Source organism: Petaurus breviceps, unplaced genomic scaffold, assembly GCF_028583685.1.
Source record: "Petaurus breviceps papuanus isolate PSGF00001 unplaced genomic scaffold, PetGlider_PUasm1.0 98, whole genome shotgun sequence".
NCBI classification, from domain to species: Eukaryota; Metazoa; Chordata; class Mammalia; order Diprotodontia; family Petauridae; genus Petaurus; species Petaurus breviceps.
In genome coordinates this window covers 37,778,230-37,798,793 of record NW_027187460.1, presented here as the reverse complement: position 1 = coordinate 37,798,793, position 20,564 = coordinate 37,778,230, and the positions used below count along the sequence as shown (strand labels likewise).

At 38.0% G+C, this 20,564-nt stretch overlaps 1 protein-coding gene and 1 pseudogene across 1 annotated transcript in view; both read right to left on the bottom strand.

Moving 5' to 3' along the window:
* EXT1 (exostosin glycosyltransferase 1) overlaps positions 1 to 20,564 on the bottom strand; it is a 367,673-nt gene that overhangs the window by 129,662 nt on the left and 217,447 nt on the right. The gene's annotated exons all lie outside the window — the stretch shown is intronic.
* On the bottom strand, positions 3,366 to 16,572 carry LOC138155994 (S-formylglutathione hydrolase pseudogene; annotated as a pseudogene).

Genomic DNA, 20,564 nt, shown 5'->3' with positions numbered 1-20,564 from the left:
CTTCCTGATATAAAACTTATCCCTTAATTTTAGTGGATGGTGACATTCCAGATATCCTCAGCCAACAGATTAACTTTCTGCCTTTTAGAGGTTCTTCTTCCTTGTCATCATCATCATCTCCTCTTCCTTCTTCCTCTTCTTCTCTTTTCCCTTCTTCTCCTTCTCCAATTTTTCCTTTAAAAAAAAAATCTGGTGTTCCTGTCCTGAGCCAGGGGTTACTCACAAGCCCAATCTCACCCAGATCCTAGCTAGGTCAGTTCATGCCTCCTTAGACAATCTGGTAGAACATTGCATATAATGTCAGATTTTTTTTTTTAATGTGTTGGTTGGTTTTACAAAAAAATAATAATCTCATTTTCCTTTTTTATTTCTTAAAAAAACCCACAATTACAAGAAATAAATCTCTGGAAAGGTGATCAGGGATATGGGACAAAATCTAGACAGAAGGAAAATTAAAATGTTGGTAATTTCTTTATAAGATAAGCTTTTCTTTCAAGGAGAAGTTTGTATTATTAAAGGAATTTTGCTGTTTCACAAAAAGACAACCCAATGTTCTGCTCTCTTCCTCCTGTTTCATTCTGGGCATTACTGCATTCCTGAAAATCCAGGGAAAGAATCTCAGAATCATATTGACCTTCTAGGGATCAATCCCTTCACTCTAAAGACTAATTTCCATTCTACAGAAAGTCTCCATCTTTCCCCCATATTCACCAATATAAGAGGAGGAAAAAAACCCAAACAAACTCAGCAGAGATTTCTAATCTCCAACAAGATATCAAGTTCCAGACTTCATATGTATACAGGACAAATCTTGACATGTTAGCACCATCAAGGCTAACTGCTGTGTAGCAAAAAAAGGAAAAACAAATAGGGAATTAGTTACTACCAAAGATATCTTTTCAAGTCTTAAAAGTGTCCTTACTAGTGAACATCTGACACATTAATAAAGATTCCTAGGTGAATTATTCCCTTGCTTAAGCATTATTTATACCAGTTCAAAAAGTGTGTATGAGATATTAGTTGCTTTCCTATGTTCTTGCATTGCTCAGAATGACAGAAACTGTGAATAACCTGGGGTTAGTTTATTATTATTATTATTAATTAGAGCATACACAGAAAAATCTGTTTATTTTTCATTAGGAGCTCTTCAGACAGTTAGAGCTCAGCTTAGGAAACTAGATGCTAGAATTTCAAAAGGACAGATAACCCTAAAACAAGTCGGAAGGGGTGGCTAGGTGACGCCGTGAATACAGCACTGGCCCTGGAGTCAGGAGGACCCAAGTTCAAATCTGACCTCAGACACTTAACACAAAAAACTAGCTGTGTGACCTTGGGCAAGTCACTTGACCCCAATTGCCCTACCTTCCCTGCTCCAAAAAACAAAAACAAAACAAAAAACCAAGTCAGAAAAGATAGCTTTTTATGGAGTTTCTTTAGGAACTGCTTCATTTCCTATCAGAAATCAGAGGAATGTAAGCTGTCTGAGGGCAGAGACCATTTCCTAGGCACAGACAGTAGATTATCCATCTGCCTCATAATTATTATTCTTGTTAATAACAATAGTAATGGTTACTACTCATAAGGTGCTTACTCTAGGCCAAGCACTGTACTAAGCAATTTTAAAATATCTCATTTTATCATCACAAAAACCTGGAAGGTAGATGGTGTTATTAGTCCCATTTTACAGTTGAGGAAACTGAGACAAAGATTAAGTGTCTTGCCCAAGATCACACAACTAGTAAGTATCTGAGGCCGGATTTGCACTCAATTATTCCTAATTGACTCCAGCCTCACTGCTCTATCCACTATATCACCCAGTTACCTCATAATAATAAAGCTGATTAGGGAGAAAATGGTTTTTACCAAAATTTACCATGATATGAGCATTTAGGGATCCTCTTCCTGGTACTGACTAGAATTGTAAACTCCTTAAAGGCCGGGATCACAGGTCAGTGAAAAAGAAAAGAAATTACATAAAATAAGAATGATGAGCAGGAGAGTGTTAGTACTAATATGTTGATTTGCAGTTTCATATACCATCCTCTTTCTGTCCTTGTTTGTCTATGGAAATGTTTATATTTTGTGATGTCTATCAAGATCAAATAAAATGAAATCATAAAAGTTCATAAAAAATTCAGTTCATATCAAGTTCGTTAAAAAAAATTAAGATAAGGAGATAAAAGGACAAACAGGCACAGCTTTGGTGTAGTAGGCAGGGATGACCTTGTAGAAAAGAACACTTGGATTCAAGAATGGCCTCTAACACACACTGGTTGTATGAACCTGGGAATCCCATAAATTCTCAGTGCTCTAGGCAACTCAAAAACTCCAAGTTGCAGGGAAGGTATCCACATGTATTAGTAACAGAAGTTTTCTCATCTGGGAGTTCCCTACATCAAGGTAATCAGCCTAGTCCATGTAAAATACACCCATTTGGTAATCTCAAAGCAGTATACAATAATACATGTCCAAATCTGTGACCCAGCTGTAATAAAGATTTGCTTGGCTAAGTCTAGGGTAAAAGATGACCAATAATAACTTTCCTAATTCAGGATTAAAATGAACCCATGCATTGTCTATAGAAAAGGGAGTTTGCAAAATAAATGGATATGGCATTTACAAATACATACAATTACAGGGAAAGTATTAACTTGCATAGAGAACCATTTTCAACTACTAATATACATTTGCTCTAAAATTACTGTATAAGCAGAAGTTAAACCTCTTAAGCTGATATATTCTAGTGCTTATCTTGACCCTGGTAGATAGTTGTACTAAATCTCTGTAGCCAATAAAGTCATCATTCAGTAGCTGTGGGTCAGTTTCTTCATATGTAAGAACAATGATCATAATAGTCACACTACTTATGCCAAAGGTTATTCATAGGATCATTAAAAAAAATAGATTAAAACTGGAAGGGGAGGGGCAGCCAGGTGGCACAGTGAGTAAGAGCGCCGGCCCCGGTGTCGGGAGACCCGGGATCGGTTCCAGCCTCAGATACCTGTCATCCACACAAAAATAACTGGCCATGTAACCTTAAGCATGTTACTTAACCTCAATTGCTTTAAAAAAAAAAAACTGGAAGGGACCTCAAAAGTCATCTTTTTATGGTTGTTCTTCAGTCATTTCAGTCGTATCAGACTCTTTGTGACCCCGTATGGAGTTTTCTTGGCAAAAGCACTGAAGTGATTTGTCATTTTTCTCCACCTAATTTTACAGATGAGGACACAGAAGCAAATAGGGTTAAGCAACTTGTCCAGGGTCACAGAGCTAGTAAATGTCTGAGGCCAGATTTGAACTCAGGAAGATGAGTCTTCTAGTTTTCAAGCCACCTAGCTGCCCCTCAGAACTGTCATCTAGTTCTACCGAATTTTTCAGGTAAGGAAATAGGCCCATAGAGAAGGGACTTGCTTAAGATAACACAGGCAATTATTGTAAGGATACACTTCATAAACTGATCTACAAGTGATTCTATAGCATATATATCTCCTCTAAAATCCTCTTTAGATGCCTTACCAAGACTTCTCAAAGGCTATGCATGAAAACAGACTCCAAGCCCCCATGGGTCCTACCAAGCAGCACCTAGAATCAGTATAGCCAAGTTCTGATACACTCATTACTAGGACTTGGGCAGCCACTGGGTGATGAATGTGTCAATTACAGCAATTCATCAAGACTTTCTACTAGGGCAAGGTTGCAGTTCACAAGGGTACTAGAATAACTCCCCAGAGGAAATCAGAAATCAAAGATCTCTGGAGTATGTGTATGTACATGTAACATAGGCTTGTTTTTCCTCTCTCCTACAGGAGCAGGCTCTTCTATCTATCTGTCACACCCATGGCAGGGACTCAACTAGTATTTCTGGATGATGGTGATGATAATGATGACATCAGCAAACATTCTGGGAAAACACAGCACAGTAGCTATGTTTACTTGCTGGAGCTTACAAAAACACCCTGTTACAGACTGATGTTTCTTCCAGGAAATAATCTAGAAAGGAGCTAGTCACTGAGGCCGCTTCCAACTCAGAAATTCGATTTGATTTCTGTTATTTGGTCTGAGGTCTGTCAGGGGCTTCAGCAACCTGAGTATCACAGATGTCTCTCCCCCATACCCTTTCACCAAACCAAATTCTTAGGTTTGAACAAATTTATATAGCAAAGTCATAACTTCTTTCATGGAAATCTTTTCTTCAATTTTTATTTCACAAAAGTGCTTACCTTTGGACCTCAGTTTCCACATCTGTAAAATTATGGGTAGCAAAACTTGCAAATAAAGTAGCTGCCCAGTGATTTGGAAATGACTCAACAAATTACAGAGCATGAATCTAATGATATTATTATTCTGCTGTATAAATGATTTAGACATAAAGAATAAGATCATGGGGTGGGGCTGGGTGATGCAGTGAATAGAACACCAGCCCTGGAGTCAGAAGTACCTGAGTTCAAATCTGACCTCAGACACTTAACTAACACAAAAAAACAGCTGTGCGACCTTGGGCAAGTCACTTAACCCCAATTGCCCTACCTTTCCCCCTCAAAAAAAAAAAATATCATTAAGTAAACCAGGGGAGCATGGTAAAATGTATCTGTCAGATCTATTAATATATATATATATATTCTCAAATATATAGGGAACTACCAGATGAGAAAACTTTCATTACTAATACATGTAGAAATCTTCCCTGCAACTTGGAGTTTCTGAGTTGCCTAGAGCACTGAGAGTTTATGGGATTCCCTAGGTTCATACAACTAGTGTGTGTTAGAGGCCATTCTTGAATCCAAGTGTTCTTTTCTACAAGGTCATCCCTGTCCAATACACAAAATCTATACTATACATATATATATATACATACATACATATGTACACACACATATAGTAATCAAGTAAGAGATAGAAGAGATCATGGGAAGCAAAATAGATACTTTTTATCATATTAAATTTAAAAAGCTTTTGCACAAACAAAACCAATGAAGTCAAAATTAGAAGGTAAAGAAGATACTGGGGGGAAAATTGCAACAAGTTGCAAAGACCTTGAAAAAGGCCTTATTTCTCAAATATATAGGGAACTGAGTCAAATTTATAAAAATGAGACCCATTCTCCAGTTGATAAATAGTCAAAGGATATTAATAGCAGTTTTCAGAAAAATAAATGAAAGCTATCAATAGTCAAATAAAAAATGTTCTAAATCATCACTGATTAAAGAAATGCAAATTTTAAAGCCTCTGAGATACCACCTCACATCTATCAGATTAGCAAACAGAACAGAAAAGGAAAGTGACAAATGTTGGAAGGATATAGAAAAATAGAGACACTGATGCCCTACAGGTGGAATTGTGAATTGATCCAAGCATTCTGGAGAGCAATTTGGAGCTATGCTCAAAGGGCTATCAAACAGCACAAATTCTTTGACGCAATAATACTTAGGGTCTATATTCCCCCCCCAAAAAAAATCAAAGGAAAAGGACCTATGTGTACAAAAATATTTATAACAACTCATTTTGTGGTGGCAAAGAACTAGAAATTGAGGGGAGACCCATCAATTACAGTTTTTCAGAACAAGTTGTTGTATATGATTCCATTAGGAATACTATTGTGCTGCTATAAGAAATGACCAGTAGAATCGTTTCAGAGAACCCTAGACACACTTATATGAACTCATGCAAAGTGAAGTGAGCAATACTGTAAGGATGATCAACTCTGAGAGTACCCTGATCAAGATAATGATCCAAGACAATTTCAAAGGACACGTGGTGAAAAAACGCTAGAGAGAACTGATGAACTCTTAATGCAGATTGAAGCATAATTCTAAAAATTGTCTTCCTTTTTATTGTTTGTGTTTTCTTTTGCAGTGTGGCTAATATGAAAATATATCTGGTATGACCTCACATGTATAATCCAAATCCAAGTGCTTGCCTTCTCAAGGAGGTGGGTAGAGAAGAGGGAGAAAAAGAATTTGGTATTCAAAAAAAATTTTAAATACTTAAAATTTTTACACGAAGTTGGGAAATATTAAATGAAATAAATAAAAAATTAATTAAAAATAAATTATTATTCTGCTACAAAATGACAAATACAAAGAATTTAGAGATTCATGGAAATGCCTGTATGAAATGATATAGTGTAAAATAAACAGAACTAAGAAAATAACACATACAATGTAAATGGGAAGATCAAATGCAATTGAACACTGTGTAATTTTAATGACCAAGATTTGAAGAGATGAGAAAATTAATCTTTCTCCTTTTACTAGGTGGCACAATGGATAGAGGATTGGGCCCGGAGTCAGATAGACTTGATTTTAAGCACTGACTCAGACATTTGCTAGCTGTGTCATCTTAGTCAAGGCACATATGCTCAGTCTCAGTTTCTTCAACTGTAAAATGAAGGGTTTGGACTGGATGTTCTCTTGGGTCCCTTCTAGCCCTAAATCTGATCCCATGATCCGAAGGGAAGAGGAAGGGGGAAATCTAGTGGTGTAAAATATTGCATGTGCTATCTATCAGACTTGGACTGATTCATTGGTTGGTTTTGCTGAACTTTTTTTCTCCTTTTGTTTTTTTAATCTCACTGGGTGAGATTGGCTTACTGGGCATGGGAGAGGAGAAAGGGTATGTCTGGAAATGCATCTGATGTAAAACAAAAAAAATCTTTAAAAAAAAAAAAAAAGGAAGGGTTGGACCAGATGACCACAAAGTTCTCTTCAGGCTCTAAATCTATAATTCTATGTTAAAATACGTTGGAAGGTTACCAAAAAAAAAAATCTTTATAAAATATGTGTCTTTAAAAAGGGAAGTTCTAAAAACTCTTCAATAGCTATAGTCATATCAAAGGGATAGGTCCCCTTCCAATCCAAAGTAGATCTAACAACAAACCATGGACTGGAGTAGGGGAGAAAAACCAAAGCAGAAGAATGAAAAAGCCCTAGTCAGGAAGAGAGAGCCCCAGCAGCAATCCTGCATTTCCTTTCTTTTGATCTGGAGGCAAAGCCTCTTTTACAGCCAGTGAATGGCTCCTCTAGTGACAATGGAATAATAATGTAGCTGTTCAAAGTGAAGGGAACAGTATTTTTAAACCCCAGCACTTTATTATCCTCTAAAGAATCTAATTCAACTCCTACTGTTTTAGAAATGGGTGTCCCATAACAGGTCTAAGGGGAAAGGGGGAGGGAGAAAGAGAAAGGTAGTCTCAGAGAAGACAAATCAAACCTGGGCGTGATTGCTGAGAGGACCTTTGTTGAAATGCCTTTGAAATGCTTTGTCTTTCTCAATTATCTGTCTCCTTCTAGTAGGCTCACAAGTCAAAAGTGGGGGATAGAGGGAGGAGGGAAGGGAGACTATTTAAGCCAGAAGGGCCAAAAGTACCCCCACGACTCTAGTTCAGGGCTGTGAACCAAAGGTTCATCATAGAGGGATGCCCTGCCACACTCCCTCTCCCAAAGTATAATCCCTGTTATACATATTTTCCAGATATCTTTGAGACTCAGCTGAACATGTGCAGCTCTTTATAAACCTTAAAACAACATATAAATGCCATTTTGTTATTGTATCATAAGGAAGGCATTATTTGGTAGCTTGGTAGTACAGTGCTGGACTGAATCAGGAAGACCTGAGTCCGAACCTACCTTACACATTTAATAGCTGTGTGATCCTAGTCAAGTCCCCAACCTATCTTCCTCAGTTTCCTCAGCTGTAAAATGATTAATAGTAGCACCTACCTCACAGGGTTGCTATAAGGATCAATTGAGATATAATATGTAAAGTGCTTTGCAAACTTTAAAGGGTTATGAAAATGTTACTATTATCACAATTTTGCAAATTAAAATATTGAGGTTCCGAGAAGCTCACTAAGGTCACAGGGCTGGGCAGGGGCTGGGGCAGAGGCATTCCCTCCTTATTTCTCCTTTTTAGATCTCTCATTTCCTTCAGAACCATATTGTAATAAGAGATCTTTCCCAGGATTCTTTAACTACTGGTATCATCAGTGACAAACTACCTTGTATTCATTATGTATATGTTCTAATTTTGTATAGTGTACATATGTACATGTTGTTTACTCCTGATAAAATATTAGATACTTGAGGAGAGGAGTTGTTTCACTACTGTTTTCTTAGCCTTGTTTTTGAAACCTGGGTTTAAGTTTTGACTCTGCTACTTACTAGCTGAGTTACCATGAGCAGGTCATTTAATGTCTCAGTGCCCCTCTTTTGAGCTGTTTTGTTTTGTTTTTTTTAATTCTGTTTTGTATTGATTATCACAATGTCTTAATAATTACTTGTTCATTGGCTGATTGAACCAAGAATAGAACTCAGGCCTTTTAGGTTCACTATTCCATGGAGCATTCCAAATATTGTAAGCCTATTCGGTTTGCCACTTAATGGTTGAGTGATATTGGGGCAATCACTTGGCTTGTCTCTCTCTCTCTAGTCTCACTCTCCTCAACTGAAAAATAAAAGGGTTGGATCACATGATCTCTTTCTTTTTTGCATTTAAGTCTCTTTATTCTGTTACTGAGACACAATTCCATAATTTAGTTCTTTGAGAACTAAACAACTAAACCAACAACTAATTTTCAAGACCCTCAAGTACAATTGAATCACTGTACTCTTTACATTCAACTGTGATCATTTACATAGTCTGTGATCCTTTAAACTTAATTTAACAAGGATTTCAAACTGATCCTAAGTTATGATGTCTTCTATCAGAGTACTTATGAGAAAAAAATAATCAGATTACTTGATATTTATTTAGAAGATGGTCAGTCTTTGATAAAAATTGGAACTGATGGTTCACAGGCAGAGATTTTTAATGTATAACCCCTATCTCTTCAAAATTCTGTTTACATGGTAACTTTTATGATTGTGAGATTACTCATATGAAGCTTTACGCATTCATATATTTTGCATATCTGATGTGATCATTTATGATCATATCCCTCTTGCAATCTAAATACAACTGGAATTTTCCATTCCACACAGGTAGTTATAAAGTTGTCAGGAAGTAACCTCCAATCTTTAAGGAACAGTTCTTTGCCTTCATCAATTAATATGTCCAACTCAGAATCTGGATAAGACTTCACAAGATGAGAAGCATCATATGTTTCCCATTTACTTTGATCTTATCCTACATATCCACTGAAGTCCTTTTCTTCCCAAAGACAGAGCACCGTATTGCACATTGGAGAGAATACTGACACAGATTTGTGTTTTCCGGGACTCTTTAAAGTACAAATCAGAGCTCCCAGGACTTCTGCAGAATGGCCAAAAAAAAAAAAGACATCTTCTGTGGGTCAGCTGGAAAATCAGTATTTGGCAGCTCAGGCTTCTCATTCATTATATGAGTCCATCCTATGGCTGGTTTTCCAAGGTTTTTCAGTGACATTCACATAAAAACCAGCACTAGTACCGTACTTTCGGCTTGTCATCTTCTCCTTCCACATTTGCAGCCATATGGACTATCGTCTGATACGACGACAATGAGGCCATGTTCTGCTGCAGCTCAGTGATAACCAGTTTGTGTAAGAAAATTTTGTTCTGTGCAAGTTAAACCAGACAACATGTGAGGTATGGGATATTTCCCAGCTGCTGCCTTGGGTGGTAGGTAGACTCCAAATTTCATTTTGCATTTTTTTTCTACACCGCCATGTTCATCCACATTCTAAAGCTTCTCAAAGTACTTATTGCTGGAAATCTGTTTCATGGCTATGGTTTCTTTACTATTCAGTTGCTACTCTTTTTCTACTTAAGAAGATGTATGATTTTCAACAGGGTAGAGAATCTCTTGAGGTCCTATCAAACAATGATATTCTGAGTCTAAATTTTTTTAGGTTTGGGTCACAACATCACTACATTTCAGTTTTCATATGGAGTCATTAGATGATGTATTCATTTTTCTCAATTAACACAGCAGAATGAAGGAAAAAGGTCAGAAGTTTTAAGATATATGTGGCCTGGTCTTGTGAGACTGGTCTTGGTCATCCTAAAGGAATGTTGATAAATTTGAATGATGTGCCTCATTCTTCATCCCTTAGTCACTTAAAAGTGAACCGGGAAAGGGATTAATAGATTTCCCCTCCAAGGAAAGTTATCTGCTTTCCCATTCCTCTAGGAGTGGTGTCTCGAGGAAGAACTTAAATCCAGAGGCAGATTCATAAAGACAGGCAGAAGTTATCTATTTCATAAAAGATTGCTTGATCTTACATGTAAAGGCATCTGAAAAAGTCTATCTGAGGTCCAAGATAAACTGGGGATGGTGATAAAGAAGCTCCCTGAAGAGAGAGAATAATCAGAACCAGGGTGTTTCCCACTATCCAACAGCACCCCCCTCCTGAGCTATGTTTATCTATGGCCTGGGAGTCCAGGAAGACTGAGGTTCTGATTTCACTGAATAGCTGTTAGGAAAGTCCACTGAGAGTGAAAATTAATCAAAATGAGAAAGGAATAGAGAACCATAAAAACTTTGGATTGTTGCCACACCCATACACAAGCCTGTAACATACTTGCTGCCTCTGCAATTGGACAGTCCATTGAGTTAAGAGGGTCAACAGAAAGGGAACCAGAGAAAGGAGAGGCAAGGGGGCTTTCTATACCCCCACAATACCTTGGGGACAAGAGACCTTGCCTTATTAAGAGAGAGGCTCTGGACTTACATCTTCCAGAAGGCTGTGGCTAAGAGTCTTCAGTACATGAAGTTTGAGAAGAGAGTCACTGGGCAATCTCATAAGCAAAAGCTAGTGAAATAAAGGAGATTTGACTTCGGAAGGGGAATTGGGAGAGCACTAGAATCAGTACAGCAAAGACACTGAGAAGTGAGAGACCAGATGAAGTAGTAGTTTTGTCTTGAGACCTTGCAGAGAGTAGGAAGCATGGAGACCTAGGGTGGTAAATGAAGTAAGGAACTGTAGTAGTTGAATGGAGAATGTGAAGGAGAATGTTTACATTTAGAGTACAGCACTGCAGAATGCTAGAATATGGTCTGGACTTCGACCGATGAGGACCCATAGTCAGACACTCACAAATCTAAAATTCAAAGGGCTTTTTGAGGCCATTTTACAGATTAGGAAACCGATGCTCAGGGAGGTTCAGAAACTTTGCCAAGGTCACATGAGTAGAAAGGTAGACTCTGAACCCAGGCCCTCTAACTACCTCCAATACCGTGAATGCCCAACCTAAGCTGTGATTTCCAACCCTGTCAAGCTAAAAATGAAGGAAAACTGATGGGAGAAGATCAGCTGCCATCTTGTTATTACCTTACAACCCGATTTCATGAAATACTTTTTATTTTTTGAATTAATGTGTCACCTGGTTTAGTTTGATCTGTTAAAGAGGAACACCAAATGGGGGCTTATGAGGGTATAGACTTCACTAAACAATGTCCCAAAGAGTGCCTTAAATCTGGTTATAGCTTTCAGGAGGCTCTGTCAGTCCTGGGATACAGGATGAAGAAAAGTCATAGGTATTGATTTATTGACAGGACACTTAATCTGAGATTTTCTAGCCAATCTGTTGTTCAGAGCCAATCTTCTGTCAGACAGACATGCCATTAATGTGACCTATGAATGTTGGAGAAATGATACTGTTTAGAATCAGTGATAGTGAATGGTATGAATGTGAGGCAGAATAGAGAAGAGGAGAGTGTGAGATTGGACATCACAGAACCTAGGGTCAAGGTCCAGCTACCTACTAGTTATTGGAGCCTAGACAAATCCCTGCATTTTTCTAAGCCTGAGTTTCTACATCTGTCAAATGAACAAGTTGTATTAAATGATCTCTAAGGTCTCTTTGACATCTAACCAGTTAAGATTGCTCATTATATTTTACTCTAGAAGAAGCTAGCAATAGTAGTAGTCTATTGTATATATAAAAATGTTTCTCCTGTCCAGCATAGTGCACACATTTTGTGCTGTCTCTCCAGCAGTGTTGATGGATTTGTGCTAATTCGCCCACACTCTTTCCCAGCACCCCCTGTAACTAATGGAGTTCATTTGTAAAATGACTGGTAAGGTTAGAGGTCAGATTAAGGTCTGTGAGCAAAGAAAGAAGAAAGCAAAATTGCCTGTTAGGATTTAACTTGAAGCCTTGATCATATAGCACCATTCTTTAGACAAGTGAACAGTTAAACTTGGAGTGCAAACTTTTTCCCCTAAAGTTCTAAATGTATCTCACATCCATGATTAGCACAGTCTCCCACACAATAGTCACTCAATTCATTTATCATTATTATTAGAGGTTGTGGGAGTAGTAAAAACAATAATACTAATGCTTTAAACTTATTTAGTGTCTCTTGAAGAACCTTAAGTGATTAGTTACATCAAACTCATTCTTCCTGAGGGCATCCCTGTATTACAAATGCTTCAGAAAAAGCCCAGGGCCAGACATGCTAACTGGCTTTTTTTTTAAACTAGTGTTCCAGATGAAAAGCAGAACTGAAAAGTTCCTAGAAATAACATGTATTTCGAGGCCATCAGAGTAAGAGGATGAGATGTAGGGCAGATAAAAGATGGAAGAGTTACTGCAACTAAGTGTCCAGCTAACAGATGCACCAAGATATAACGGATAAAGGTGATGAGGCAGGCAGGTACTGGAATTGGCATCTTTCCCTCTTCTATAGTCCTACATACAGCACATCACACAACTGGAAGGCTCTAATCAAGAAGGCAAGCACCTGAGAAGTCTCATTTGGTTCTCTTTAATATCTTTATAGACCAGAAAATCTACTCAATAACTTAACAGCATGGTCTGATAAGAGGCTATGTAACACAGAGGACTGGCCTTGGAGTCAGGGTTCAAGTTCTGATTCTGATACTTCCTAGTTGTGTGACCACAGGGTCAGCCACTTAACCTCTCAAGTTCTAGGATCTCTATAAGACTGTAAATTACAGGCTGTGGAGGGAATTTTTCATACCAGGAGTTCCTTATAAAAACAGAAGTGAAACTAGGAAGGAAAGGGAAAAGGGAGAGGGAGAGCAAGAAGGAGGGGGGGATTAAGAGAGAAAGAAAGAGAAGAGACAGACAGACAGGAGAGAGAGACTAAGACAGAGAAGAGGGGGGGAGAGAGACAGAGAGACAGAGACAGAGAGAGAGAGAGAGATTTCATTTTTAGCTCTCTATGCCCAGAGCTTAGCACAGCACCTGGCATCTAGTAGGAAATTAATAAATGTTTGCAGATTAACTGATTACAGACAGGGAAACTACAGTCCAGAGGTAAGGGACTTGCCCAAACTCATCAGCTAATCATTGTCAAGAGAAGAGACTAGAATCCAGATCTCCTAAGTCTATCACCCCATGAAAATAACCTACAAAATGTGAATTCATCCAAAACACAGGCAAATTTTAAAGGGTCTGTTCAGCTAGACTGTATCCTACCACCTAACGACTGAATCATCTGCCAGTTTACATCACGACCATCAGGAAGCATTTAACAATCACTTTCCAAGAGCCAAGTTCAATCTTCAGAAAAATGCCTTTCCAGAAAAAAAGAGTTTGGGTATATTTTTAATAAATGAGAGCTCCTGTAATCAGTAAACTCCTTGACTGCAGAGACAATTTTTCTATTTTCTTAGTACTAGTACAGTGCCTGATATATAGTGGATTCTTAAAAAATGCTTGTTGAAGTTTCTTCATATGTAAAATGAGGGAGTTGTACTAGATGAGGGCCCTTCCAGCTCTAGATCAAGGCTCCTCTGACCATTTGGTCTCAATGTCCTCTTCTATAAAATAAAGATGATTACGCAGTATTTACACGTCATGTGGTTGTTGTGTAAAGTATTGAGTAAAGTATTGTTAAAGCCCTATATAAATGTCAGTAATTATCATCACTGAATTGGAGTGAGAAGAGGGGCAGTGGGTGTGGGCAAGTGAAATGGCCCACCATCAAAGCAGCTCTAAAGTGGTACAAACAGGCCTCATAAGTTCCAAGATAAGCAGCTGGAAGGGACCTTACAGCCCACCTGGTCCAACTTCCTCTTTTTATAGATGAAGGACTGAGGTCCCAAAGAACCTTTGTACTCTCTTCCTACAAGACCCTAGAAGTTTCTAACATCTCCTCCCCACCAGTGCACATAAAGTGAAACTAGTAAGGCCAACAGACCTTTACTAATCTGGAGTTGCCGTAGATGAGCTTGGGTTGATTGTGTTAGAATTTCAGGTAGACTGGAGGGTGTGCAGTCCCTTTGAAAGGCTCCTGGTGGCAACAGCTTGGGATCTCTTTTAGCTACATGCCCAACTAGAAGAAGATGAGAATCCAAGATCTTAACCTTTCTTCACAAACAGCCATGGTTTTCAAGTGTCTACTCTGCTGGACTCTTATAAGTCATTGCTACCAAGAGATATTGGTACTCTTGTAGTGGGTACCCAAGTGGCTCATCCATCACAGCGTAAGTTAAACCAATGGACATTCAGCACCTACTGGTAACACTCTCTGAGACTCAGCCAGATTCCAATTTTCTATTAGGTCAAAGTTGAGGGTAGAGTAGGAATTTTTAACTGAGGATCCATGAATTTGATTTTTAAAATGTTTTGGCAGCTATTTCAATATGCCTTATTTCCTCTGTAAATCTATGCTATTTATTTGATGCATTTAAAAACATTATTCTGGGGTGACTAGGTGGTGCAGTGAATAGAGCACGGCCCTGTATTCAGGAGGGCCTGAGTTCAAATCTGGCCTTAGACACTTAACACTTACTAGCTGTGTCACCTTGGGCAAGTCACTTAACCCCAACTGCCCCTCCAAAAAAGCAAAAAAAAAAATTTAAAATTAAAAACATTATTCTGAGAAGTTCATAGGTATTCCCAGACTGTCAAAGGGGTGCACGCCACAAAAAAAGTTAATAACCTCTACTTTAGAGTAAAAGTATTCTTGGTAGATATTTTAATGAAAAGAGAAGTTGGTGAACAGGCATAGATGGAGGTGCCACAGAGGTAACTGGTAACTCTCCCACTTGCTATTTTTAGTATGATGAGTAATAGTTAGCAGCTGCTCAGTCTTTTTGCGCTTTGAATTGATTTTTGACAATTTACACAACAGCCTCAATTAGGTTGAGCACAGCTTAACTAGCTTTGCTGACAGAAAAATGGAAGCATTCAAAAAAAAAAAAAAGAAAAGAGGAAAAGTAACTTAATAAAGGAGACGGTAAATCAGATAGAGGGCAGGAAAAAAATCACAGTAACTTCTCTTTGTGTGGCTCCTTCTCCTTTGCAAATCACTCTTACACCTGAAGTCTTAGTCTCAGCTCTCTCTCTTCCTTTACTCTTTCTTTATGAACTGGCCAAACAATGCCTCACATTTAATAAAGGACTTTTAAGTGCTCAATTTTGTATTAATTAAAATTTTGTATTAATGTATTAACGCTTAATTTTGTATTAATTTAAAATAATTCTTCTAACATCTTCCTGGAAATGTGGGAATGTGTTCTGCATGACAATGAATATCTGTTACAATGATTTTATTTTTATTTCTTAATTTATGGGAGGGTGGAGAACATAAATGCTTGCTAATTAAAGTTTTTTTTTAATTTAAAAAATAAAATTTTCCTCAGGTATCTCACTGATTATATATTTAGAGATGTATGGGACCATAAAGGACATCACATTTGAGCCCCTCCTTCATTTTACAGGAGAGGAAACTGAGCTCTAGGGAGGCAAAGTGACTTATTCAAGACCAAATATGTAGAAAGTAACAAACCTGGAATATGACTATTAAGGACCCCAGGGCAGGGGTATGATGTTAAAGGTGGGGGAGGGAAGGGGGAAAGAATCCAAGACATACTTTGAAGTGTAATCTGCTTTACTGATATTTTCTCTATCACCTTCTTAAATCCAGACAATCAACAAAACAACAAATCAAAGCCTGATCTGTAGAATATGCCAATTTCTAATGAGTAAATACTCACACCTGAAAACTTAACAACTGGCTCTTCTGAGCCAATTCAAGCTGGCCTCAGGTCACCCATCTGGAGGCGATCCTGGGTTTTCCAAGCTTCTGCCAGGAGAATGCATGTGTTGGTGGATTCCACCAACCTTGAAAGACTTGGAGGGTAAACTCTGCGATGGAATATATGTCTGTTATTTGAGGACCAGGCTAGACAAGTTCAGAAGGTCTCATCATCAAAGGTGTGGATGTCAAGTGATGATTGGGGTAAAAGGGAAAAGGTCACTCTTAAGGGTGTTTGCTAAAATGTGGAAGGAACAGCATTAGTTAAGGGAGTTTAGGAGTCTCCAATTTCCAAAAGCCTGACTAAAAATAATTCAGAAAAGAAACTAGAGATTCTGTGGGCAAGTCAGAACCAGTTTGAATCCACAATGCCATTGTTGCTGCCATTGTCTTCTGTGGATTTATTTGAACAAAATTGCATTATGGCATTATTATTAGTATTATTTTAAATAAAAATGAAGCTACCCTGGAAGAACTTAATGATACTAAGGCTTGACACAGAAAAGTTATTTATACATAAATTATGATACCGTTGCCCATGTTAATGAGGCTGTCATCTCCTTCATGTGATTTACTGCCATCTTGTAATAGAAAAGCTTCATTTCCTTGACACCTGGGTGGTAATGGGACCGATAATACCATGCTGCAAATGTTTCCTCCTCTCGCCTACTAGAAGCGTTTTAAAATCTTGAGTGCATTTTCAGGTCAGAGTAATTCTGATAGCAGTCTTCAGGGCCCATAGGGACAGCACGCACGCACGCATGCACACACACAAACACATACATACATGCACATACACGCACACACATTTACGCAGTCATTACTCAGGAGGTAATTGGCCAACACTTTTCTTAAATAGAATTATAACTATGAAGATGGATGTCTTTTCTTCCTCAGCAACAGAGTTTGGGGAAGTGACAAGAATGAGTAATTAAAACTGGCAGGGACTTGGGGGAGAAAGTTAAAATTGACTGTGTAAATTAAAAATAAGGATTTGATTGTAAAAAAAGAATTTCGTATTTTACTTAAATGTTCTTAAAATCATGTTTTAAAAATAAACATTTTACAACCAAGCTGGATGGAACATAGGCAACGGTACATTTAAAATTATGTTTATTTTCTTACTCTGATAATTACCAATACAAAAAGGCAGCAAAAAGTGGGGAGGGGGATTGAGAGGAAAATGTTTTTTCAAATAACAATATAATATACAAGTACTTTCAGAGCAGCCTTCTACTGACAACATACTTTTTAAAAACATTTTAAAATTTAAGTGTTAACATATGCAAATAACTAGACAGATATATACAACATATAAGTTGTTGTTCAATCATTTCAGTCACATCTGACTCTTTAGGACTCCTTTCTGGGGTTTTCTTGGCAGGCCTGGAATGGTTTTCCATTTTCTTCTCCAGCTCATTTTACAGATGAGGAAATGGAAGTAAATAGGGTTTAGTGACTTGCCCAGGGTCATACAGCTAGTGTATAAGTTAAGATATGAATTAGAGTCTTCCTGACTCTAGGTCCAGGAACTTTATTTACTGTGTCACCAAGCTGCCCAACATATTCATGCATGCATACATATATACATACATACATACAGCAGCTAGATGGCACAGTAGATAAAAGTGTTGGACTTGAAGTCAGGAAGACCAATTCAAGTCCTCTCTCAGACACTTGCTAGATATGCAACCCTGGGTAAGCCACTTAACCTCTCGATTTAGCTTATTCATCTGTGAAATGGGTATAATAACAGCAGCTAATTCAAAGGATTGTGTAAGGATAAATGAATAAACATAGAAAGTGCTTTGCAAACTTCAGAGTTATATAAAGGTTAGTAATTATTGTATATGCACACAAGTATGTGTGTATATGTACAATATGTAGCTATAAACTGGTATATGTTGAAACCCCAGTTGCCACTTTTAATAACTTCCACAAATTAAAAACATTTATAACTGGAAAAGGAAATGGACCAGTCATTAATTAAGAATGAGAAACCAGTCAGAGAGCCTGGTGGTACATTTGTATTCCTGAGACATCAAGAAAAGGGCAAGATAAGTCAGCTCATTGAGCAGTTCCTCTATGGAAGATGTATAGAAAGTCAGTGACCAAAGTTGTACAAGTTTGGCAGGAATGTTGGAGCTCTGATTGGGGTTAGTAAAAGATATGTGAGAAATTTTATCCTCCCCAAGACACAGAAAAGGGGTATATAAGGAAGAGTTGGCCCATGGTGAAGAAAGCTGATTGACATTAATGTTTTTTTGGGTCCTCTATCCAAACTCATACAGAAAACTTTTTGATACAACAGATCATGGAAACCGAGGCTTTCTCTAGCTGAATTTGAGGCAACTAAGTAGAGACAGGGTGGATAAACCAAAGGATATAGAGTCAGGAAGACCTGTGTTCAAATGCAGCTTCAGACACCTTGAGTGAGTCACTTAATTGCTGCCTGCCTCAGTTTCTTCAACTGTAAAATGGTCATCATAACAGCACCTCCCTCTCAGGATTGTTGTAAGAATTAAATTGAGATAATATGAGCACTTATCTCAGTGCCTGACACAAAGTAGGTACTAAATCCTTGTTTCCTTGCTTTTTCCTATAAAGAAAAGATCTCAGTCCCAATATTAAACACCAAAGTTCAATCAAGGCTGGATCGTATAAGATGTAAGTAAAATTTGGCAGTTTGGAAAGCAATGTTGAATCAGTGGTAAAAAGGCTCTGGACTGGAGTCTTATCTCCATCGCTCATTTGCCAATATGAACATTGCAAACTATAACCTCTCTGAACTTCAGTTTTCTATATCTGAAAAATGGAAATAACACAACAGGCATCAGCCTACCTTACAGGATTATTGTGAGGTTCAAGTACAATATACATATAAAGTATTATCCAGCAAAGTGTAAGTGGTATGCAGTTATACAACACAGAGACAAGAACTATCTAGTTACTGGGTTTAAACTACCCCAGGAAGTCCTAAATTTCTGCTTATTCTTTCAAATTTTTGTTTTGTTTTGTTTTTCTCTTTTTCCTGGCCATACCCAACTAGCTAATGTTAACATAAACCAGGTCCATCGTCTGGGGAGGGGACGGACAGAGAATTAAAAAAGGAAAGATACTAAAATTAAACAAGACTAAGAAAAACAGGAAAGGTGAGATTTTAATTGTACAGCTGTCTGGCAATTTAAAGTTATGGTTCCTACATCCAATTTAACTGTTCCCCTTGGAGCATATGCATTACAGTGGGGTATTTTATTACATAATCATTGAACAGTGGGCAACACATTTACTTAGCAAAGATAACAATACAGGAAATCATCTTTATAATAAACCTACTAGAAAGTTTAGATCCAACTACTACCTTCCTAAGGGTTACTGCACTTAATGTTTCCAGAACACCTTATACTTTCAAAATGCTTTCACAATCCTTCATTAATTACTCTTCCCTATAGCCTGCAGAAATAGGTCAGCATTATTATCTCTATTTTAGGGAGGAGGGAACAGATATGGAGATACTGGATAACTTGCCCAAGATAATAATATGGTAAAAGCAAGGACATGATGCCAGTGAATTGCAAAGAACATTGAACTGAGGGCAAAACGACCTGGGTTCAAAGCCGGCCTCATCTGACATTTACTCTCAATGATACCTTGAGCCTGTCAGTCTCTGTTATTCAGTTTTCTCCTCCATAAAATGAGGGGTTTGGCCTAGATAACCACTAATATTCCTTTTATCCATGATACTAGGCCTCCAGGTATTTCACATTGCTGGGTCTCAGTTTCCTAATTAGTAAAATGAAGGAAGAGTTGGTCTAGATGCCTTCTCTCTGAGATCAACTTCCATTGACAAATCTGATTTTCTACATGTTGGCTCCCCAGGTAGATTGTCAGCTCCTCGAGGGCAGGGATGTTTCTTTTTCTTTCTTTGTATTCCCAGCATTAAGCACAGCATCTGGCACTTAAATAAATGCTTGTTGATTAACTAATTAGGTGACCTCTAAGGTTCCTTACTGCACAAAATCCCGTAAGCCCATGACCCAGACTACTTCAACTCTCTGGGTCAACGTTTCCTGATCTATAAAATGAAAAGGTTGGGCCAGAATATTATCTCTGAGGTCCTTCTCAGTTTGAAGGGTTATGATTCTAAGAGACTCCCTGGCCTCACAGCCCACTCTTTCAATAAATGAACTGTGATTTCCTCCCCAGACTGAGTCTCTGGGCACACGTTCCCCTTAGATTGCTAAGGTCGATGGTCCAACAAAAGAATCTGACTTGGAACCATGTAAAACATTGAATCCATGGTAACAGATCAGCTTTTACCTTTTCACCACCTAAAATGGCAATTTTTTTCCTTCTATATTTTAAAAACATGTTCATAGTTTATAATAGTAATATCCTGGTGGGAATGGTATTTCCTGAGAGTAATAACTATCTAGGTTAAGGGCCTGAGGTAAAGCCAAGAGCCTGTAGCTCCTCAAGCTGAATTCATTAACTCCTAGGATGCAACTTTCCCAAGAGCCCCCACTATTTTAATAATAAATAACAGCACTGGGTACGTTTCATCTGAGGATTCTGAAACATCTTACAAATATTATTCATTCTGCCTCACACGACCCCTGGAAGGTATAGTTAAT